A 25,521-nucleotide genomic window follows, 5' to 3' on the forward strand; every position below is an offset into this window, starting at 1 on the left:
TCATATGAAAGGGTTTTACCTGTGCATTCCAAAACAGATTTATTTTTATTTTTATGCATCATAGTTTTTGAATTATCATGCAAAGTGTCTAAAAATACGACTGTAGTACGGAACCCTCGTGGACAGGGAAGCACTTATCTCTATGAGAGATCTCTACCAGTGTAATAGTGTTAATATTAGCAAATAATGAAACGACTAAATACGATCGTGATTATTGGTACATAAATATTTACTAGCAGAAAAAATCTGTTTATTCAACTCAGTTATTTACTCGTCCAATTGTGAAGATTTGAACAAATGTTTGTGCCAATAATGCCAACATAATATTATACAGTCAAGTCGTCTATGAGAGGATGAGGATTTTTAGGGTCCCGTTTTATTAAACAAGGAGCCTTTATGGTTTCATCCAGTCCGTCTGTCCGTCTGTCTGTATTGAGTATAGTATAAACCAGTAATAGCGCTATCTTTTTACAATTGCTTACAGGAAAGGATTTTATCACTATACTATTTTGGTGCGGGCAATATCGGAAATGGGCCGAGCGATGATGCAGCCTTAGATGGAGCGCGCTTGCCTAGAAGATGACTATTCACTCTTGACTTGAAGGCACCCATATTATAATTGGAGGGGAAAACTTATGCTGGAAGGATGTTCCAAATCTTAGCGGTTCGAATAAGAAATGAGGAGGAAAATCGCTTCGTGCGTATCCGGGGAATTTCAACTACGTACGGGTGCAACCTTGGCAATGCCTTGCGGTACGATAGCAGAAAGGTGAAGGAGGAACCAGGTCGAAAAGTTCTTCGGCACACTCTCCGAAATATATCCTGTGAAATACTGATAGACATGCAACTTAAGTTTAAGAAAAAATTGTAGTGCATTAATGAGCTGACATTGTCGTAATCTTTAATCTTTAATTTGTTATCCTTATCTGACTCTTATTTAATTTAATTTAATTTTTATGTAATGAGTAACTTAATTGAGCAATTGTATCTATGAATTTAGCTCTAGATTATAGTTGTATTACTTACGTAATGCTGTATATGCTTATAATTGATGATTGTAGTATGACTGGAATTGTTTGTGACATGTTTTTAATATTTGTGAATGTTGTTACAATTTATCGTTGGCATATCTAATAAAATAAAATAAAAAATAAAATAAAATAAAACTTTGCGTCGATGTTCAAAAGTTTAGTTTAGAGATTGTACTTGTAGTAGATACCTGATTGGCACCATCAGTACCCTTATTATAAATGCGAAAGTGTGTGTTTGTTGGTTTATTGGTTTGTCCTTCAATCACGTCGCAACGACGCATCGGATGGACGTGATTTTTTGCATGAGTATTGAGTATAGTTAAAGACCTGGAGAGTGACATAGGCTATTTTTTATCCCGGGAAATCAAAGAGTTCCCACAGGATTTTTAAAAACCTAAATCCACACGTACGAAGTCGCGGGCATCAGCTAGTTGTTTCATAAATTGCGACTACTTATTACATTATAACACTTATTTGTCGATCTAGTTTACCTCAGAATATTATCGTGGTGCTAATTTATCTCGACAACATTACGATAGGCGATAAGTTGATCATTATCGTCAATTACCTTGCGTTATCACTTCATATTTAATTAATTTAGCTAAGGGCTATTCACATTATGGTTAGGTTTTTTATTCAGATACGAGTACAGTACGCAGCAAAAAATAATGTACAGTACGCGGCCGAAAGTAATGTACATCGACCTTTAGAAGGAGATAGCAGATTTGTAGGTATAGCACTGCCTCTGTCGTTAATACCGACAAAACGTCATATACCTATGAGTGACAGAGACAACGCTCTACAAAGCAGAAATGTCATCCTAAAGGCCGAAAAATCTGAAAACCGTGAATGTGTGGTTACATCACACAAAAAAAATTAAATTGTGGTCATGAACTAATAATTAGTATTTTTAATTTTCGAAGTAAGATAACTATATCAAGTGGGGTATCATATTAAAGGGCTTCACCTGTGCATTCTAAAACGGATTTTTATCGTGCAAAATGTCGAAAAAATACCACTGTAGTACGGAACCCTCGTTGCGCGAGTCTGACTCGCACTTGGCCGGTTATTTTAATGTTGTATGGTTGCAGAACAAGTGCTGCAGGTGTTTTTTTTATTGCCGACAAAAACATAATATCATGCTCTCCAAATGATTTAAAAGCATGTGTTTTTGCTTAGCATATAATTATAATAATGGCAAAGCGTATAATTTACTTCTCAAAAATAAAGGTACAAGCATTAAAAGCTATAAGGCTAGTTCTACACGTACTAATAAAATACCGAGATCTCATTTATTTAAAAAAAATTGTAAGTATTACAAGGATAGATCTACACGCAACGATTTAAACGCATAAAATTAGCCAATATTGAGTAGGTAAATTATTACATTACAAGAATTGTTGATGTCAAAAATTTGTGCGACGAGCACAATTGAACGCATCAAAAACACATAATAGGCAAGTGAGTATTAGGTATAAGGTTAGGTACGCAATATAAGACACCAAGTAGGTTATTTCCATTTTTCTTTGTACTTGGTTTTTGTTAAATAGTGTAATTTTTGTAACCCAATAGTAAAATATTTTAAGTTTTCTGTTCTTCTTAAAAAAATTATTACTTTAAGTAACTTTAAGTTACTAGGGCATGTTAGAATTTTTTCTGTCCCAATGAATTTGTACATTTTATACTTGTACCGAAGTTTTTGGTGTAAATAAAATTAAAAAAAACTCAAGTAGGCATTTAAATTAGATGAATGCCTAATGCGTAGCTAAATATAAAATTGTACGTACTACGTGTTTGTCGGATGCTCGGTCTCCAGTAGGAATTTCCCGCGGCTCGTCGGCGGGTCCCGGGCGAGTGGCGGGCCAGCCCTCGGCGGCTACAAACCAGACCACACTGTGAGTGCCGTGCCGTCACCTCGCTTCGCAACGCAACGCACAGCAGAACACAATCGCTCGCAGAAAATACGCATTCGCAATGCACAGTGTAACTTAAGCTTAACATTATGTATACGATTTTTTTTAAAAAAGAATATAGGCCATGTTAAATGACTAATATTCCCCTTTCCTCTCCAACTGAGCGTCAAGCTTGTGCTAGGAGTAGGTACGACAATAGTGCAAACGGGCGGGGTTTGAACCGTCGACCTTTCGGATTTCAGTCCACTCCTTTACCGGTTGAGCTATTGAGGCTCTACATACATACGAAATTGATTGTATGTAATGAATATATTCGTGAACATTTAAAAACATGTAGAGATGTAAAAGGGCTTTGAATATTTTGGCCTACTTAGTAGTCCGCCATTTTACTTTTTCCGAAATAGCGGCCACACATAAAACCTGTATTTGTAGGCCACGCTTTATACTAAAATACCCAAACTCCTTTGACGAATTGTACGACACACAATTTTAGTATTTTAGTACTATCTGACGTCAATATAGATGGACCTACGTCAAAATTAATCAATATAAAATATTAAACTGGCTGTAAAAGATATTTTAAATGATAATGAAAGCAATAAGTACATAAATATGTATACAACGAAACCATGAAGTAAAGTTTTGGAGTAAAATGTAATTTTGTAAAATATAAAACAAGTTATAATTTTACAATAATTTTACAACAGACTAATAGTACGCGACAGGTCGAGATGGCAATCGGGGTATGAGGCGGGGGGACGCTCCGCACACCCAAACGTCACCCGCGCTATACCGCACCGGGTTAGAAATTAAATTCTAGACAGCATAATTAAATTCTAGACATTTGTGGTAATGTCAGAGACTTGAACATTAACATTATTATCGTCAATATTTTATAAACAACATTAAAATAATTTATGTATATAATACTTTAATTCAGTATTTAGAGTCAAATCATATTGGTTTCTGTACCAAGGACAGTACATATAAAGGAAGGTTTGAATTGCACTGCACTGGTCGTGGGATTTTGTAATACATAGTTTGTAATAATTACAAAGTAGATAACTATATACAAACTTGCTGCCTCACCTCAACGAATAACTTAAAATCTTCTACCACGATATTTTAACATTTATCATAATACTAGCTTATGCTCGCGACTTCGTCCGCGTGGACTACAAAATTTCAAACCCCTATTTCACCTCCTTAGGAGTTGAATTTTCAAAAATCCTTTCTTATCGGATGCCTACGTCATAATAGCTATCTGCATGCCAAATTTCAGCCCGATCCGTCCAGTAGTTTGAGCTGTGCGTTGATAGATCAGTCAGTCATTCAGTCAGTCAGTCACCTTTTCCTTTTATATAATATATAGATTAAACAGAAGGAATAAAAATTGTACATCTAAATACATACCTACATAAAAGTAAATGGTAACTAACTGACTGATTTAGCAAAGCACAGGCGGGTTGGGCTGAAAGTTGGTATGCAGATAGGTATATAGCTATTTTGGCGTAGAATTTTGAAAATATTTAAACCCCTCAGAGGATTAAAATAATAGAGATTTAAAATTATGTAGTCCACCTGGGTAAAGGCGCGGGCATAAATTAGTTTTAGTATAATAATACCTATATACAAATATATATATTATAATATTTTTATTTACAATATAAAATTTTATGCCATGATGTTGACATTTAATTTTTCCTCATTCTTGCGTCCCGCTTGATTTAGCATAAATTGTGCCACATTTATTGACGGCTGAAATATCTTGGAATATATTAGCATTTAAGCTCCGCCCGCCTTTAAGATCATACATACGTGACCAACTCTGTCGTGTCACCCATATCTTCTATAATATAAAATGAATCACTAAATGTGTTGGTCATCGCAAATCTCGAGAACCGCTAAACCGAAAGAATATTATATATATATAAGAATTAGCGAAATGCTAATTCTTTTTTTATAATATTCCTTGAAGTACGAGGATGGTTCTTACGGAGAGAAAAATTTAATTCAAATCCCCCCCCCCCCCCCCCAATTTTCTAAACTCCACCCGGGCGAAGCCGGGGTGGTTCAGCTAGTTATGGATACGTTTAATTATTATAACCACGCCTGTCTTTGATTTCTTAGAGTGGTTTCAGTTTAGCGGTTTTTTTCTGCTTATAAACTCGTTTTTAGAGATCCGTGCCCAAAAGGACCCTATTACTTACCCCCCACACTGTCGTGGAAAGCCAATACACTATAACTTGAGTTACAACTTACAGTGTTAACCCAAAATCAACCCAAATAAAAAAAACCTTAAGACACAGTTTTCTCAAAACGATTTTTCTAAGTTATAGTGTTTTGGATTTACACGACAGCACAGTTTTACGATATTATTTAAATAAATAAATAATAATAAATTTATTCATTTATTCATAAATAAATAATAATAATATTAATAAATTTGGTGTTGCACTGTAGTAATAAAATGACGTGATAATTTGTATAACGGTAGTTTATGGGGCTAGAATTCTGCCAATGTCGGGCATCAGGTTTATTAGAACAAGATTTACGGTTGGCTGTTTTGTTGGTATCGTGTGTAGCGAGTTTTTGCCAGGAAAAGTATCATTAGGCGTGTTCCACATAGAAATAAAAAAATGTAATGAAATATTGACATTAAAATGAAACAGTGGTATGTACCTACTACCTAGTTAGATAAGTATACTTAGCAACTAGCAAAGGAATAAATTATTATGACTGACAAAATACAATATATTATTATTGGCTCAGTTTGTAATGTTTTTAGTATTCCTTTTAAATTTATGAGTCGTAATGTGACATTTAAAACCATTGAAGTAAATTAGTACCTATAGAAGAGCTATTTAAAACAAAAGTCGTGTTCTATAGAGCTGTCTATACTAATATGACACTACTGGATTTCAATTTGTAAGCTAAAACGAGTTAAAGCCTACAAAAGTTTTTGTTTGGAATGTCCCGTTTTGTATTATACATCTAGAGGTCATTGGTTATTGAAAAAAAAAACAAGATCAAAGTCTTGGAAAAGGATTTGGTTTGTGTGAATAAGTCGCGTCTTGTAAATACCATTAAATGATTAATATTCATTGTATTGGGAATGCTGTTCCGTCATATTGAAATACCGACCACAATATATTATGTTACTAGCTGATGCCCGCGACTTCGTCCGCGTGGAATTAGGTTTTTAAAAATCCCGTGGGAACTCTGATTTTCTACGGGATAAAAAGTAGCCTATGTCACTTCTACAGGTCTTTATCTATACCCATGCAAAAAATCACGTCAATCCGTTGCACCGTTGCGACGTGATTGAAGGACAAACCAACAAACAAACACACAAACACACTATCGAATTTATAATGAAGGTACTGATAATAATAATATTGTGAGAGACAAATTGAAAGTAAATCCATATTAATATTATTTATCTGTTAAAAATATATAATAGGTATGTGGTGTGATGTCCATGAGAACTTGTAGACAAAACAAAGTAAATGATGTATTTTAAAGTTTTAATCCGAATTGAAAAAATGTATAAAAAATTGCTTAGTTAATAATCTAGATTAAATTATGAAAAAGAGTCGCAAACCATAATTACTAGGCAGTTCATTTAAAAAAGCCTTATCATAATATGTGGCTAAATAAATTAAAATATTCAGGCTATAATAAAAATACAAAAAAATATATCAGTATTGTAACACCCCATCTTCATACAAGTTTATATTATAAACACTCGTATGTTATTTATTATAATACTCGAAACATTTCATTTGAGTTAATGAATAGTTATAATATCCGAATTCCGAACATATCAATCAAAATGTAGCAATTCCTCAATACACAAGTAAATATTCTGATAATAGACCATACACATCGACCTTTGTAATTTTCTTCTTTTACGTCGTAAGAGAAACCTGTTGTTTTAATTTAATTATTAAGTGTAAAAGAAAATGAACCTGTTGACCAAAGTTTTGCATTATATATATTTGATACCGAGATTTTATCTAATTAATGAAATTAAAATAATTCAATGGCATAAAATTAAAAGTTATAATAACTCAATAACCTGTTGTAATTTGTTTAGGAACATCTAATTACTCAAGAAATAATAGTAAATCATATTCTGAATCCCTTTTTTCAAAGTACTACTATACCAACCTTAGTCATCAGGTACTTATTTTATTTTAGTACTTAATTATTTACTAGTTTTATAATGCTTCTTTTTTACTGTGCTTGTGTGAGCTCCATACGAAATAAAGAAGCAGTAAAGGGTTCATTCACATGACACAATTGAACCACATCACATACATATGGCTTCATTATTTTACAATTTGACATTAGCTAGTGTCAAAACGTGTTATTTTATTAAAAATTCTACTATATATATTACAAATTACAAGTCAGGGTGATAACTGATAAGTGACTAGGTGTATATTATACTTGCTTACTTGTACATAACATAAACTTTTACCAGTGGAACCTACAATAGGAGATGACCTTTATCGTGGGGTCCGAGTAAATGTTTACTATGGTTTACTTTTTTTATTTTATTAAAGTGGTTAAACACGGAATAATTTGTAGCTGAGGATCTGAAATTATAAGGGAGTGGAAATTCAAAGTTTCAGAGTAATTTTAGTAGTATATATAATATATATATATACTACCAAATATATATATATACTAGTAATTTTAGTAGTATATATAATATATATATATATACTACTAACGGTCATCTCCTATTGTAGGTTCTACTGGTAAAAGTTTATGTTATGTACAAGTAAGCAAGTATAATATACACCTAGTCACTTATCAGTTATCACACCGACTTGTAATTTGTAATTGTACTAAATACTTATACTTGTAGCAATACTTTTTGAATAATAACGACGTAAATATTGTCAGTGTGCAGGCATCTTTAACACTTGAACCTCAAGAGGTCGTTCTTTGGCACCGCGGCTTTTGTCAAGGCCGCAGACGAATCCAAGCAATGAGAACCGAAACCGGATCCAAAATGTTAAGTTTTTTTGTTACATCACCCATTCAAGTGCTTCAATACAAATTAGCACATTTTGGCAATGTAAATGTAATATCTTTTATTCATCTTTGATTGACTACCGAACATGAGTAACACTTATATGCCTACTAATATAAAAGACAGACTGATTGACTTATTTAAGGTTAACATTTATACGCTTATGTTAAGTCTTGAAATAGTGTTAATTTTGAACAGAAAATAGTGTTACAGAATTATAATTCAGCTGCGCGATTGCGGTAGAATGACAGCTACAATGTCACAATCGCAATCACTTCTGATTGGTTGACGCTCGCTCACTTATTGGCTACAATGCATTGTTGAAACAAGAATAGCACATATTCCGCCAATCACAACAATTGAGATTGTAATAATGATTGATGCAGGTTTTACGAAATCGCCCTGAAGAAAAAGTTAATTATCATTAGCGTCATAAAACATCAAGTCTTGAGTTTCGTCACTTTTGTTTTCTAGTGTCGGTTCATAAAATATAATATCAAGTTTTTAGATCCATCAAATTGCATTTAGTAACTGCTTTTTTGTCGATTCGGGTATTTCCCGTAATTGGTATTTTATGTAGGTATTAGGTATATAATTAGTCTGTCTTATTTGTCAAAAAAGACTATGAACCAAGCATTGTATTTTATTAATTTAGTAAGAGAGAAGAACGATTTTATTCACTTCTCAATCTTGATATAAAAATACGTGCCATCTAGTTGACTGACTGATTTATCAATGCACAGCCTAAGCCAATAGTTGCTTTATGACGTAGGCCCACACAAAAAAGGATTTCCCCCTAAGAGGGTTAAATAAATAAAGGACGAAAGTTTGCATGAAATTCCCTCATTTTTCAAGTTATTTCTATAAAAGTTGATATTTGGGCTTTCGAGCAGTAAGTACGTATTTCAAGATTTTAGAAATTTTACCCTGCCTCGATTTTCGAAAATTCCACTCGAGCGAAGCCGGAGCGGCTCAGCTATTATATACTTTTAAATTTCAATAGTTTTTTTATAATATTATATCTATGATACCTATTATATCTATGATATTAACAATCACATGCAACTCTATTTATCAAATAGAGGGTCTACCTAAATTGCTAAAATCCACTTTCGCTGCTATTTGCCAACCATTTTAAATTATCGATTTAACTAAAAAAGAACGTCAAGTGTATATTTTATTTATTTTATTCGTTTTTTGCAATCAACAGCGATATATACAATATAATTTTACATAATATCAGACTGAAAATAAGGCCAAATAGGATTACAATTTTTTACAGATTACATAAATAGATATTAATTATAAATTTATAAATTTATAACAGTAGGTACGTTTGATAATTTAAACAAGCTTTACAATAATATAATAATATGAAAATATAAAAGTCAATTAACTAGTAAAAATACCTAGTAGGTGATTCACAACATATGTATGTGTGTGTGTATGTGTGAGTGCATGTGTGTCTGTGTGTGTGTGGGTGTGTGTTTGTGTGTGGGAGAGAGAGTATGCGTGAGTGCGTGCTTGTGGGTTATGATAATATGCGGATTTATGTACTATTATAGATACTAGTATAGTTATTATCAGTTACATATTATTATTTTTCCGATGCAGTTATGTATATGACGTCACATCTGTGTATTTCATACAAATTACAAGCTCCCATACTAAGCGAGCGTTTTGACGTTTGATAAAAAGTCGCTGATTTGACATCATCCCTATTGTTTACTTATGCACATTGCGATCGCGGAACAAGTTCAATAACAAAACGCATAACGCCCAGCGCATCGCTGATACATCTCCGAGACAATTTACGACACCACTTAGTTCCGCTACAACCTCAACAATAATACGTGCTTTATGCTTGTTTACTTTAAACCTGCCTTCAGACTTCCGCTACAAGGCGTGCCTATTGCCTAGGCACAAATGATAAGAGTCGTGGTTCATAAGGAGCAACAAACTTTTTTTAGGAAAAAAGAACTCTTATAAGAAAAATGGGCCAGCGTGGCAGACTATGGCCCTTCTCACTCTGAGAGGAGACCCGTGCTCTGGGTAAAACCTATAGGGTATTTCGCTTTAACTTAGAATCTAGAATCATGGACAGATAGCACTAGTAAAGGGAAAAATCTGAAAACCGTTAATTTTTTGGTTACAAAAAAGTTTAACCTTCAAGAGTAGGGTACAAGCATACTAAGAAGCATTTAACCATAAAAAAGATCCGATAGTTATATCGGATCTTTTTTATGATCCTCTTTTTAGGATCAAGAAGAACTTTTTGGAAGAAAAACCAAATAGAATACAGTATTTATGATCCATTTTCAAAAACCCTTTGTTTCAAAGCAGCTTAAATAATTCTTCAAACTGCAAATTTTACAGTTTTATTATATTATTTTTTTCACTATCAATTCTTTTGATTTCCTATTATTTTATTTATAGAAAAGGTCCATTATAAAGAAAGTTTACTTTTGTTTAAAAACCAGTGCGACATGACACGGGTAAGTGCGTGTGTGCGGAGCGCCCCGTCCCTCCCCGCCTCATACTCCGATTGCCATCTCGACCTGTCGCGTACTATAGTATAATTGGCAGAAATAGCTGATTATTCCGTCTACATGTATATCTACACTTGTGCAGTTAAGGACGTTGTATCTCTGGGTCATTTGCTATGCAAATTTAGTTTGGCTAGTTAGCGGAAAAACAATTATTTTCGATTGAATGATCTTCACTCGAAGACCTTTAATCTAAAGGTCATGATCAAAGCCTTTTGAAGTCTTAATAGCTCAGTGGTTTAGAGATCCAACTCAAATCTGAAACGTTCAAAGGTTCAAATTTCACCCGTCGATCTTTGGATGTATAACTATCCCTGATAAACCATCTTCTTGTAATTATATAAAAACTAGCTTATGCTCGTGACTTCATCCACGTTGATTACTTAAAGGAGATCGCCCGTGAACGGGCCCTCTTTTGGGGCGTCGTGTCAAAACTTGAATTAATTTTTTTTTAAATGTGTTATTTTTTTACGATTATGTTTTATAATGACTTTTTTCACTCTATTATTGAAAATATCCACAATTACAGTTAGAATCGTAAACATGCATTTATTTTGAAGAAGTATTAATTAAAATATATCCTCAATATCAGCAATATAAAAAATAAGATTTCTTTATAACCAGGGTGAATAAATAGAAATCGTTTGCAGAATATAAAGAGTTAATTATTTGTCTACAAAATAAAATTAAAACCATGGTGACATAACAATTATATTAGGGGGGGCCCAAAGCTCCTAAGAAAATGGGCAATCTCTTTTCAAACCCGCATTTAACCCACTTTAATTTAAAAAAATCTTTCTTAGTGGAGACTTACTTTTCACAAAGAACACACCCTCCAAATTTCATGTCTCTAAGACCAGCGGCTTAGGATGTGCGTTGGTATGTAAGTCAGTCAGTCAGGACTTTGAATTTTATACTTCCGGGATAAAAAGTAGCCAATGTCCTTTCCCGGGATGTAAGCTAACTCTGTACCACATTTCATCAAAATCGGTTTAACTGTTGGGCCGTAAAAAGCTAGCAGACAGACAGACAGACAGACAGACACACTTTCGCATTTATAATATTAGTATGGATTTGTATTCTAATCAGAAGAAGACGCAGTATTGAGCAAGGCCAAGCCTAGAAAATAGCCGTGTAGAAAATACGAAAGCGTTGAATGAATATTTATTTGTGGAACATAGATAAGATAAGATGTGACTGTATATTTATCAACGCGTAATAAAATGTTTATCTCATAACGGTTTTCAAACAAATAATTTAATGTCAAAGAAATAACAGGAAATTACAGATTAGCATAAATAGATAAGAAAGAAAAACGCTACTGTTAATTTACGGTTTGGACAGGTCGAGATGGAAATTGGAGTGGGAATGTGCGTCTGAACGAGACTGGCTTAAAAACCACCAACCACCCGTATTTATACAATTATTACATACCTAGTTACATAATTTATTACAAGTGCGATACCTAACACACATATTTTTCAAATGATTGATAAATAATTGACTTCAAGCCCACAGATGTGTAAATGGTTTTTTTTTTGTATAAAACTAAGTTTCTTGCCATACTATAGTACGCGACAGGTTGAAATGGCAATCGGGGAGGGAACGCCCCGCACACCCGCACAGCCCCCCGCGCTAACCTGGTGTGAGCCAGCGCGGGTGACGTGTGGGTGTGCGCGGCGTTCCTCCGCCTAATACCCCGATTGCCATCTCCACCTATCACGGACCATAGTTATAAAGTAAAGTCATAAAAGTGAACTTGTCATAAAAGCTAATAAGATTGCCGTCATAAAATATCCATAGTAATATTAAAAATGAGGAAGTGTGTATGTCTGTCTGGCTCTGTTAACCGAAATTTAGTACTGATATAGTTTTCATCCTGGGCTACTGTTTGTCCCGGAATATCATTATTAACTCTATGATATCACACGTACGTTTACGTATCATCCGGACAAAGAGATATAGGGATATAGGCTACTTTTTATCCCAGAAACACGAAGGTTTCCCACGGGATTTGAAAAACCTAAATCCACGCGGACGAATAAGTCGCGAGTGTCATTTAGATTTGGATAAAGGATGATTTTTCAAGAAAACCAGACAAAACACTGCAATATTTGAATCGTTGGTACCTAGCTATAAACCTACCAATGGTTTATTTATTTATTTTTTATTATTAAACTTATAAAAATTACATATTATTCCTGCTACATTCATTGCCACAAAAACCACAGACGGTTTTACTGAGCACTGTGTTAACTTAATACAGAAAGTAGATATGTATTATTATAATATAACTATAAAACTATTACATAATATAATCACAAATAGTTACCTGAGTGTTTTACCGAGAACTATAAATACTGTGGAAATTGCTATATTAGGTACTATTGAAGAATAACTATTTACCTAGGGGGCTGATAGACAGACCTACTGAGTTTCTTATCAACTTTTTTCTTCAAAACCGGTTAGACTTTAGAGTCAATCATCAGTTAGTTACCTTGATAATATTAACGACTCTACCATCAGTCCAAAAGATCTTTAGAAGAGATAACTCTATAATCAGCTGAGTCACCTCGTCTTCGTCCGTTTGGTTTTTCTCAATAAAAATTATTTTTCGAACTCTATGTTATATCTTAAGATAACTTACATGAAAAATCTCAAGTTTCTAAAACCAGCATTTTGATCTGTGTTGACATTAGTCAGTACTCCGGAATTCTGTTTTCAGTCCAAGTCAGTTAGTATAAGCCCGCAAATTGCTATTGCGCTGGAACCATGTCTCATTAACACCGAAATGACGTAATTTTGGCGTCAGCCGAAATAAAAATATACCATCTCGAAACTTCAGTCTAGTGCTGACGTCACTAAAATGGCGGCCATGCGCCTTAGCAATTTGCGGGACATATAAGGGGTTTTGTAAATGTCACATGATAACTTAAAAGTACGTCATACAGCCGTACTCACAGTCGCTAATCGTTACTTAAGATTGAGTTTAAACGAGACAGATTTATATGTGAGAGATATACCTAGCTCTGTCTCGTTTTAACTAAACTTAAGTAACGAGTAAGCGACTCTGAGTACTGCTGTTAGTACGGCAAGTTCTCGTGAACGTAGTCGAGGGCGTAAGCTAGCAATTACTACGGCACGCGTACGCGCGCTTTATATGTGAAGCCCTGCCATACAGGTTTGTTGCGCCACACTGTTGCCACGCGTTCAGTTTATTTCAGTCTTAACTATCAACACCTTATAGGATGTGCTTAGTTTTTGTGGCATGCCAGAACAATAGTCAGTTTACAACCGCTATGACTTCGTGTGTGTCCAATCTCTGTCTTAGGCACCCAATAGACGATAGCTTCTGCACCAGTCAACTCTGTCAGTCATTAGTGATGAAAGAAGCAGACCAAAACCTATCGTCTGACTTCGGGTTCCTACACATATATGACTGTTATCTGTCGATATGTATGTTACTTAATGTAACTTTTGACTAGTGGGATCGATAATCGATATATCGGTGAGTAAGCCCAAGAACTTTTTGACCTGGTTCCTCCTTCACCTTTCTACATACCGCAAGCCATCGCCAAGGTCTGAAACCGTACGAAGTCGAATTAAATACGTGTGAAGGGATTTGCCTCCTCATTCCTAATTCGAACCGCTAGGATATCGAACGCCTTTCCGGCATCAGTTTTTCTCTAGGCACATTCAAGTCAAGAGTGCATAAGCATCATCTAGCCAAGAGCGCTCAATCTTAAGCTGCATCATCACATTGCCACCCCACCAGGTCTCAATGCAGTCATACGCTGGCCTATAAATTTAAAAAAATGCTTCCTCACGATGTTTTTCTTCACCGTTAAAGTAAATATTTAATTGTTTAGTTATTTACAGTACGCAGCCCAAAGTAATGTACATCGGCCTTTAGAATGATATTTCGGCTTTGTAGAGCGTTGTCTCTGTTACTCATACCTATATAACGTTTTGCCGGTCTCAACGACAAATACAGTGCTCTACAAATTTGTTAGATCCTTCTAAAGGTCGACGTACTGTAATTCCAAAAAGTTTGAGGTGCGTACCCGAGATTGTATCCCCGACCTCTCAAATAGAAGGCAGTCGTCTTAACCACTAGGCTATCACCGTTATATATTAACGGTACTGACTGATAAAGAACCTACCGTCTATTGAACCCTATGGAGAATGCTCATCAACAATCATTAGTTTTTGCCGAGCCGTCAGCACACGAAACGTGTCGAGGTGAAGCGAATTATAATATAATGAGTTCTGGCTGCGCTGAGATGTTTTACATTATCGGTTTTATTATGTACCTACTTGTAAGGCCCTGCCAAAAGCTTTAGTATAGGTATCATCATCATCATCATCATCATGATCAACCCATCGCTGGCTCACTACAGAGCACGGGTCTCATCTCAGAGTGAGAAGGGTTTTGGCCATAGTCCAAGCTGGCCAAGTGCGGATTGGCAGACTTCACACACCTTTGAGAACATTATGGAGAACTCTCAGGCTTGCAGGTTTCCTCACGATGTTTTCCTTCACCGTTAAAGCAAGTGATATTTTAATTACTTAAAAACGCACATAACTCTGAAAAGTTAGAGGTGCGTGCCCGGGATCGAACCCCCGACCTCCGATTGGAAGGCGGACGTCCTAACCACTAGGCTACCACAGCGGATATAGTATAGGTAAAGATAGTTCAAAACTTCACAAAACTGGAAGACGTGTCGCGTTATTATGTGTCCTTCACGTAAACTTAATATGCTCGTAACAAGCTCTAAACTAGAAATACACAGTACGGGTCCCAACTCGATGTGTTCGAAAAATCATAAAATTTTCGAACACATCGAATCACATATTTTGGGGACAATACGCAGAGAAACTTGCAGCTTTTATACACAACAAGGAACGTCTAGCACGCGCTGGCTCTTAGGCCATTATAAAAGTTTCTGATGCATACAATTTTAATTACTTAAAATTGTATGCATCAGAAACAAAAAAAAAAGACGATAAATGCACAAATGGTAAAATACAAAGTAAATTAAAACTAAAATGCTTACGTGTTAGTTTTGCGTTTACTTGTCTAGCTGTGATGCTTACCTGTAGACAATAAAAGAAAAATAAAATATACATATTGAATTGATAATCTAAATCTAAATATATAAAAGGAAAAGCTGACAGGCTGTCTGACTGACTAATATATCAACGGATAGGGCTGTTTGGCATGCAGATAGCGATTATGACGCAAACATCCGCTAAGAAAGGATTTTTGAAAATTCAACCCCTAAGGGGTTAAAATAGGGGTTTAAAATTTGTGTAGTTCACGCGAACAAAAAGCAGATAGCAGATTTGTAGAGCAATGTCTCTGTCGTTGAGACTGATTAAACGTCATATAGGTATGAGTGACAGAGACAACGCTCTACAAAGCCGAAATGTCATTCTAAAGGCCGATGTACATTACTTTCTGCCGCGTACTGCACCTATATTACAAGAAATATCGCAACCGCTTGTAGTAAGTGAACAGACGCTAAGCTTTCAAACTTTAACCCATAAAGTAATGGGTCCATTATGACTAATACCAAATCTAGTTGCGGTCAATAGTGTGAAAAGTAAACACTTTCGACACACCCCAGTTTTGTGTGTTTGTCTGCAAAGGCCGACGCACAGTTACATTGGGACTTGAGAGAGTAAATATACGTATAATTCACACCTAATAACATACAAACCTTATTATGTACGTACTAAGTAGTTTTAAATAGCAAGCGCACTTTAAAATCCTCAGAAGTGGAATTTTTTAAAGTAAATAAATAAGACTTTAAACTTAGTAAGAACTTAGTTATAAGAAAATTGGCGATCTATACCATATACTAACTAGAAATCGTAATACGCTCGCGAGTCGCGACTCAAGAAAGTACAAAAGTCGTGTGTGTCATCATCATCATCTTCTTCATGAGCAAACGAGAAGAGTTTGGCCATAGTCCACCACGCTGGCCAAGTGCAGATTGCCAGACTTGTGAGTCCTCACTCATTGGTCTAATTTTCAGCCGTCTAAGTTCGGCTAGACTCTAATGGTTAGCTTGTACGGCGAGAAGTTAAAAAAACTGTACAAGTGCGAGTAGGACTCGCACACGAAGGGTTCCGTACCATCGTACAAGATATTGTAATATTTTTATGCGCAACAGTTAATGACAACAGTGCCTATACCTTTTTGCCGTTTTCTTGACAGACACCACGGACAGACAGACAGATAGATAGACAGAACGACAGACAGACAAAAAAATGATCCTATAAGGGTTCCTTTTTTCCTCTTGACTTCAAAAGGAAAAAAGGAAACCCTTATAGGATCATTTTCGGATGGTTCCGTACCTACGGAACCCTTAAACAGTTCGTTAATTAAATTTCTCAGCCGATTTTAGACTCGAAACTCCTAAAAAGCACATATTTTAACCATCGATGAGCGAGGAATTGCCTTGCTACCTATTGCAGATTGCTCAATCGTCAATAGTGCATCATGTATAGTACGCGACAGGTCGAGATGGCGGACTAGGTATAGTATAGTTTGATTAGACATAAAGGTACTAATTAAACTTGTACCTAATAAAAATATATGTCTCAAGATATTAAAGGCCTAATGAGTATAAGGCCACGAGATAATCTAAATATATTTCTAACCAGTTCATGGGATGACTTTTCAATGACTAAGGGTCTATCTACATTCAGTCGGAGAGATTCGGCGCTAACTGGTTACATTTCAGTTCACGCTATCCGAACTTGTTTGCATCGATTGTAACAAATTGATAATAAAAATGTTATTGATCGTAATTGCATATATCTACCGGATACTGGAAACTATTTGGAGATGCAATTGAGAATATTTTACAAATTTTATCATAGTAGCTAGTAGCTTTAAATCAATTTGTTTTAAAGCTTCTTTATTCGGTTTGATGACGATTCAAAAGTACTTGTAAAACTTTAATTGAATAAAAAATATTTATTTGATTGTGTAATATGCTTTTTTCAAAAACATACTTTCATTATATTTTTTAAACGTGTATAAAGCCAATTGACTGTGGAAATTTATTTTAAAAGATTACACTCATTCCCACACGACACGACTTTTAAACTTTCTTTTTAAATCAAGCCCGGGACCTCGTGAACCTCAGCGATCTAAGCTAGGCACTAGATCAACGAGGCAAAAAGGACAAATGTGTTTAGACCCTGAACGTCATTCTCGTGTGACCGTAACCTGCGCATCGTTTAAGTGCCTCCCGAGGTAACGATAACGGCGACATCGCACGCTTGTATTTATGTTACCGGCAATCTGTATACTCTGCTATTGTATAGAATACCTAGGCATTCCATAGCATAGGCCATAGATGATAGAATACCTAAATCATTCAGACATTATATATTTTTTTCAAACTTACCTGAGGCAAACAATTCCCAAACATCAATAGGAAATGTATGAAATTCGGGATACAAAATGTCTCCAGGTATAGGAGTATTCGTATATAATATGATGTCCGTCAGAATATATTAAAACGTTTTATCACTTATTCTACTGTACAGTGTTACATTTTATACATTTCCTAGGGACATTTTGGAATTGTATAGAGTGCCTGGAAGTGGTATACAATGCCTAGGAAATGTATGAAATGGTCAACGATAGATTGAGCTTTGCCAAAACAATCCCGGTATTTCATGGATCGACTAGATATTTTAGCGTTTAAACTATCGTGAATGATTCCCATATTGCGAACTGACTCCTTGAAAATGGACCCCGGATGGGTTCGAAACTAGTCGGGCTAACGTCGACTAAACACGTGAGTACAGCCGGGTGTATTATGTATAATATTATTATTATTATTATTTTCTCTAAAAAGAATATTAGCCATGTTAAATGACTAATATTCCCCTTTCCTCTCCAACTAAGCGTCAGGCTTGTGCTAGGAGTAGGTACGACAATAGTGCAACGGGCGTGGTTTGAACCTTTCGGTCTTCAGTCCACTCCTTTACCGGTTGAGGTATTGAGGCTCTAACTATATGTAGACTAGACTCTAGCTCTAAATAATATGACTAGATATTCTATAGAATCACCGAATTTAATACATTTCCGGTAACATATACAATTATACATGTATGTAACGGAGTATTTATTTTAATTAGAACCAATCTGCTCGGTCCGCGGTCGTCGCGGGTTGTCTTTGATCTCCTGTACAGTATCTAATGAAAATGTATCTGATAACCTCTCTCAAATGATCTTCCGGCGTTCCTGCTTCCCACATAATATATCTAACTAGCAGATGCCTGCGACTTCGTTCACGTGGAATTCGGTTTTTTAAAAATCCCATGGGAACTCTTTGATTTTCCGGGTGGCCTAAGACACTCCAAATCTTTATCACGTGCAAAATATCAATAATTCAGCGTAATTGAAGGACAAACCAACAAACACGCGCTTTTTGCCACTACAACGGGTTATTTTAAAAACATTATTTTTTAGTATAAAAGTATTGCAATGGCTGTAAAATCATTACTATCGAGTTTAGAAGGATGGTGTGTTCTGTGGAATTAATAATAATAATTGCACCTACTGTTGGCTGTGCGGAGCGCCCCCCGCCTCATACCCCGATTGCCATCTCAGCCTGTCGCGGACTATACCTACATATTTTAGTCCCAACCCGGGAATCGTACCCAGGACCTTCTCATCCACAGTCGAACAGGCTAATAACTAAACCAACAAAACAGTTGCTTTTGCATAACAATAATGTAAATTTGAAGCAATAAAGATTTTATTTATTCAAAAGCAAGTAATACTAAATCCACAACTCAGAGTCGAGTAAGAATAAACAAACCATTCAAACAGTTTATACTTCAGACTAAGAATCTAGGAGATTTGTCAGACGCGTATACCCGAAAGGGACAAAACAACAAAAGAAATCATACTTACGTTTGATAGGTTATGTTTCAACTTTCATAATTTGAGTGCGCTAAAACTTTTACAGCCGATCACTCAGCATAAATGACTTCTACACACCTTCAATACTAAATTTAAAACGGAAAACTAAATAAAAACTCGTAATATTTGCAATAAATTACTATCACAGAAGTGGTTTTCACAGTTGTCATCTGTGCCCAACAAAAAAAGCTAAACTATGACAAAGACAAAAAATGTGCTTTTGTCCTTATCACTCTTCAAAGCTTTTCTACAGGTACACCTAGTTTGCTCTAACAAGGTATTATTATTTTGATACCAAGTCTCCTTGATTCTTAGTCAGAGGTATATAGGCTTTACAGTTTACACAAATAGTAAAACAATAGTCCACCTCATTATCAATTCAATGGAGCAATCCGCGAACGACTTTGCCCGTGTAACGGATACCTTATGAGGAGTTGAGGAAAAACACAGCCCCTCTCTCATCTGATAAGGAGTCTCGGACCTCACACGTAAGGGCAAGGGACCTACCTTGAGGGATAAAGAAATCTATGATGCGACTAGTAACCTCACACAGTTCACGACAGTTATGAAACCTGTAACAAAAACTCGAGGCTTTTTTTAATGAGCAGGTTTCCAGGCAATGTTCGAGATTATTTTCAGAGATGGCGCTGAATACTTCCACCATTAAAGATGAAAAATAATACCTAGGTATATCTATATGATCTATGCTTTAATGTTTAGGTCGTGTCAATCAATGACATAGATGAAGAGTAAGAGCTAGCGTGCACTGCAATTTTCCTTAAGTTTTTCGCCCACAAAATCTACGAACTATAATAGAAGTAATTAATTAATTGCACATCCGATTTAAATTTAAAGATTTAAAGCATAGATCATATAGATATAGGTATTATTTTACATCTTTAGAGGTGGAAGTATTCAGCGCCATCTATGAGTGAATAGGCATCTTCTAGGTAAACGCATCCCATCTTAGGCCTCATCGTCACTTTTTATCATGTGTGATTATGGTCAAGCATTTGCCTATAATGAATTTAAAAAGATACAGCTAGTTCTTGACTGCGATCTCACCTGGTGGTAAGTGGAATGTGTCGTGACACCTAGTGGTTACGAATTCCACCTCCTGTACGACTACGAGAGGTCGGGGGTTCGCTCCCGGGATATGGGTTTGACCTCTAGTTTAAAGTTATTTATTAATATTTTTTTACAAATATTCAAGAAGTGCCGGGTGGTCACTTAGCCCTGGGGCACATTGTATAATTATATTCACCTATTAGATGATGCCCGCGACTTCGTCCGCGTGGATTTAGGTTTTTTAAAAATCCCGTGGGAACTCTTTGATTTTCCGGGATAAAAAGTAGCCTATGTCCATCCCCGGGATGTAAGCTAACTCTGTACCAAATTTCATTAAAATCGGTTAAACAGGCAGACAGACACAGTTTCGTATTTATAAATTTACTAGAGGATGCCCGCGACTTCGTCCGCGTGGATTTAGGTTTTTTAAAAATCCCGTGGGAACTCTTTGATTTTCCGGGATAAAAACTGTGTACCAAATTTCATCAAAATCGGTTAAACTGTTGGGCCGTGAAAAGCTAGCAGACAGCCAGATAGACAGACAGACAGACAGACACCCTTTCGCATTTATATTATTAGTATGGATTATGGATTTAAGTTTCAAAAAGTGTACAATGTGGCTAATTCCTTTGTACACAATCTCTAAACTAAACTAAAATATCACGTCTAAATCTATTGCTATCCCTTTCATAATGTTGCTTGCGGAAAAGGAAAGCACTAGATTTAGACCTGTTAATTTAGTTTAGTTTAGAGATTGTGTACTAGAGAATCGGCCCCATTGTTAGCATTATTTAGAAAAATTATGGATTTGATTTGCTTCAGCTCATCCACTCTGCGGGTATGCGTTGTGCCTCACTCGGCAATGTCGGCAACATCAAAGTGATTTCTTCTATAAATAACGCTGACGATCACACGACAATTGCTATTCACTAATAAGATAACGCGGCTGTCCTTTTATAAATTAGTCCATATCAAGCATCAAGCATACGTATTAAGAGTAGGTACGCCACTCTATAGTGCGAGCAAACCCTGAGGGGTTTCCACAAAAAGTAATAAGATACGAAATTACTCTTTTATCTCAGCGGAGAGTATGACGACTTCAGAATTCAGATTATTAAATACTTCTTTGATGCTCTAATGGATTCCGCTATTTTGTTATTGTGTTGAAGCAGAGATGAAGTCATCCTTTATTGTTGTATCGATTAACTGAATTCGATTGTTTTCTTTATAATAAATACCTAAACAAGTTAAAAATAAACATTTTAATTGTGTCAGAGCCTCAATAGCTCAACGGAGCGGACTGAATTCCGAAAGGGCTGCAGTTAAAACTATTGTCTATAGTACTAATGTAGTAGAAGAGTTAAGTAAAGTAGAGTTGCAATAATGTCGATGTGGCACTGATGCACGAATGTTGCGTCGATAGATCAGTCAATCAGTCAGATTGTCCTTTTTTATATATTATATATAATATATATATAATATATATATATATATATATATATATATATATATATATATATATATATATATATATATATATATATATATATATATATATATATATATATAAAATATATTATATATAATATATATAATATATATATATAAAAAAGGAAAATCTGACTGATTGACTGAGCTATCGATAGGTTGAGATATATATATATATATATATATATAGACTTATGTTAAGATTCCCGGATATAGAATTAGGAGATAACAAGGAAGTAACATATTATTTGCGACTGACAAGTCACACAATAAGAAAAATAGTGATGGCACACAGACCCAATTACTATGGGATCGTTGTCTATAATCACATAATTGGCCTAATATTGTTGTGTTATAGCTAGAATGAAACCATTCAGAACACAATTGCTAGCCATTATATTCATTAATATTATATTATTAATTGTTTCCGCTTGTCCATCGTTACACTAATGCTGTAAATAAGATTGTGACCGAGCGTTTTAGAAAAGTATTTTTGCACTAAGGGTAGATTGTTTAATTGTTATTCAGATACGTACTAGCCCTTGTCTGCAATCTCACCTGGTGGTAAGTGATGATGCAGTCTATGGGATGATTTATGCCAACACGTGGCGGGCACGAGCCGTGCCACGTACGAGGCGTGGACGAGGCACGGATTCAAAACATCACGAAATCATTATATGAAGTAGTAGGTACATGCTTCACCGTGTTGGCAAAAATCATTCATAAGATGGAAGCGAATGCACAGGTGAAGTCATTTCGTGTGATATCCCACTTGATATAGTTATCATACTTAAAAAAAAATAACATCGTCAAACCCTGCACACCTGCACAGCCCCCGCACTAACCCAGTGCGGGCGAGCGCTGGTGCCGTGCGGGTGTACAGAGCGTCCCCGTCCCCGATTGCCATCACGACCTGTCGCGTACTATAGGAAATATTCATTCTTTTCGAAGTACCGGACCACAATACATAGCCCAGTAAACAAAGGTGTCACGGAAATGTACCTTCGTGAATATTTAATTTGTTCTTCAATATTAATTTAATTTTATTCGTAATTACAAACTTAACTTTAGAAACTGATTGATGTCTTCTCATAGAAGAGTTTGAATGGACGCTTAATAGATAGGTTCAGTATAGCTTTGAATTAATAATTTACAAATTTACAATGTACCTGTATTTGAAATTGCATACAGATAGATTGTCAAAAAGGTTGGATAGATAGATTGGCATAGATAGTTCAATGACTAGTACTAACCGAGATTTTGAAAATATTTTCGCTCCAAATCACCAATCACCATCAGTTTTAAGTAGTCATCTTATCCCTAGTAGGTAGGGGAAGCGTGCGTTGAGCGTGACATAAGGATATGGGAGAGTCACAAAGTTGAAAAAATTGGCCATGACTTTTGGTCACGTCCAAATCGTTAGTCTTTTGAATAAGAGCTACTTCAGGGTTCACTTACCATTCCTTCTTAATATCTGACACTCTCGATTTTTTTTTCTATTTTCTACCCCTCCGTTCGGCCACCCCCACCATGCAAATCAGCAGATTAATATTATTCCTTTATCAGAAACACTATTAATTCACATTTCTATTTCTTTTTTTGTATATGAAGGCAGAGCTTCCGCTGCCTTCATAAGATGATGATGATGATTACGATTACGATTAACCGGATGAGTCAGGATTACAACATGACGATATTCTCGCACTACGAGAGACAACACAAACTACCCTTAACTATAACTATAGCAACCGTCACTAATAAAATTATGAGTGATTATACCAACGTCTCCAATGAGTCTAGACAACCCTAACTCACCCTACCTGGGTCGCCTCCACATTCCCCCTTATAGCGACTCCCAGACCAACAATCTAACCTAGCACACCTCACTTAGTACTATGACCTCAAACAACAGAAACCACACAGGTAGCTATAACAATGCTAAAACCTACTGTCTACTGAGAACCGCCTCTGGCAAGAGCCAGATGAATAAAGCCCTATTTAGCCTCTTGAGCCCCCCCCCCCCCTACTATTACCTACCCTACCAAAGCGTCAATACGGCAGGAGAACGAAGGCTAGATAATAACTTCATATTATATGGTGTCATGTTTTTAAACTTGAAAACTATACGAAGGTCTTTGTTGTTTATAATAAGGTTTATAATGAACGCAGTTTTACACAATAAGTAAACGTAACTGGGGTCTTTACTTATGCTTAAAGTCAGCAATTAAGTTATTAGGTACCTTAATCTGTCCAATTTACGGCTTATAGTTTAAATACAATAAAGTCTTAGCAGGATTTCCTCTTGATTTTCATACGAGATAAAAATGCCTACTTTATGTTTTCCTTTTACAATGCCTCGACTTGATATTTCCATAGAAAATTTGTTTTTACATTGAGATAAACCTGCAAAACAAGAAACGTTTTCAAAAGTAATGTTTTTATAATTTCAATTTTAGATTTTAGAATTTAAACTATTTAGTTTTATTCTCCTTCTTTAGGTTGAATATACAAACCGACGTCTTTGGATTATCATATTACTTACAAATAAAATCTTGCAGTGCACTTTCAACCAAGCAGTATGATACTAGGGTAGGGATAAATTTAGATTCTAGAAGGAACTTGCGGAACTGCAGTAGTAGGAATTCTCTACAGCATTTTGCCCTCATATGGCATATTCAAGCGAGATTCCGGGCGCATTTCACGTTCCTGCTTGTCTGAACTAAGGAGTCAGTTTAGGTTATTTTTAGATAAAGTGCGTACTGACCAGGAACATTTGCTTGTAATGTAGCAGCTCAAAATCGAGTGTTACATTGGTGAAAACGTCAAGCCGAGAATTGCGCATTTTAATAATAAATGATACCTACAACTTCAAACATTGCTGAAAAAAAAAATGAAAAAAATTGGGCTTCTCTTTTAGGGAAAAATCCAGAACAAAGAAATTCGCCGAAGAACAAAAGCGACATATCTCAAAGGATTAGTAAGATGAAGTGTCAATGGACAGATCATATCTGTCGCAGAACTGACGGCCGATGGGGCAGACGTGTTCTGGAGTGGAGACCACGTACCGGTAAGCGCAGTATAGGCCTTCAAGCTCTGGACTGATGCCCTGAAGAAGCTGGCGGGAAGCGGGTGAATGAGGAAGGCTGATAAAGCATATGTCCAGTGGACTGGATGGAATGGAATGGAATGCTCAAAATCAAATTCCAAATTAGTACATCTAGTTGGAACCCTCATAGCTTTAGTTTTAAGTAAAGTACGTAATTAATTATCGCCACTATATATTATATATATCATCTTACAAATTACCAATTTTAAACATCAGTAATAAAGCGTAACATGTTATTTATTCTGAACTAGCTGCCGCGGCGAAGTTCGTACCGCCTAACAGTCGATTCTTTTTCAGGCAATTTTTTAAATTTTTCTCTTCGTAAGGACCATCCACGTACTACAAGGAATATTATAGAAAAGAATTAGC

At 35.6% G+C, this 25,521-nt stretch overlaps 1 protein-coding gene across 2 annotated transcripts in view; it reads right to left on the minus strand.

Moving 5' to 3' along the window:
* Nucleotides 1-25,521, minus strand: part of LOC117995850 (UNC93-like protein) — a 138,465-nt gene that overhangs the window by 43,658 nt on the left and 69,286 nt on the right. The window contains exon 2 of one of the 2 annotated variants that reach the window (XM_034983864.2): nt 2,819-2,907. The exons of the other annotated variant lie outside the window; for it this stretch is intronic. The gene's annotated coding sequence lies outside the window, so the exon portion shown is untranslated. The remainder of the gene's footprint in view (nt 1-2,818; nt 2,908-25,521) is intronic. 2 annotated transcript variants of the gene reach the window in all.

Source organism: Maniola hyperantus, chromosome Z (assembly GCF_902806685.2).
Source record: "Maniola hyperantus chromosome Z, iAphHyp1.2, whole genome shotgun sequence".
Taxonomy (NCBI): domain Eukaryota; kingdom Metazoa; phylum Arthropoda; class Insecta; order Lepidoptera; family Nymphalidae; genus Maniola; species Maniola hyperantus.